The sequence below is a fragment of the Rhinoraja longicauda genome, chromosome 2 (assembly GCF_053455715.1).
Source record: "Rhinoraja longicauda isolate Sanriku21f chromosome 2, sRhiLon1.1, whole genome shotgun sequence".
In the NCBI taxonomy this organism is placed as follows: domain Eukaryota; kingdom Metazoa; phylum Chordata; class Chondrichthyes; order Rajiformes; family Arhynchobatidae; genus Rhinoraja; species Rhinoraja longicauda.
Window position 1 is genome coordinate 110,896,332 of NC_135954.1, and position 701 is coordinate 110,897,032.

A 701-nucleotide genomic window follows, 5' to 3' on the forward strand; every position below is an offset into this window, starting at 1 on the left:
TCCTTGCAAAATGTTAAACCTTGCGAAGCCAGAAAGTTGCACTTGAGGAACTGAACATAAAATAAGAACATTGCAAATGTCCGGCAACATCACAGTCTGGTTTGGGAACAGCTCTGCCCAGGACAGGATGGCCCTGCAGAGTAGTGCGTTCGGCAGAACGCACCATGGGAACTACACTCGCCCCCCTGCAGGACCTATACATCAGGAGGTGCAGATCCAGAGCAAGCAAGATCATGAGGGACCCCTACCACCCCAGCAACGGACTGTTCCAGCTGCTACGGTCAGGCAAACGCCTCCGCTGTCACGCTGTGAAAACGGAGAGGATGAGACGGAGTTTCATCCCACAGGCCATCAGGACTGTTAACTATTATAACTCCAGGGACTAAATTTTTTTTCTGTATTGATTTTAATTTTAATGCTGCAATTGTAAAAAAAAATTGCACAATCCGCAGACGTTGCCACTTTCATTTCACTGCACATCTTGTATGTGTGTATGTGACAAATAAACTCGACTTGACTTGAAGGTGATGTTTGTCCCTCAACGCCAGGAAGCAGGTTTTTGTTGAGAATTCACCCTCCCTCCCCCCACACCCGTGTGTTCAAGCAGTGAAGCGCGGGTTGGACATTAGGACCCAGGAGGTAACCTGACGCTCGGCAAACCCTATTTAAAGGGCGCCCGCTGCTGTGCTCGGAGGCAGTCG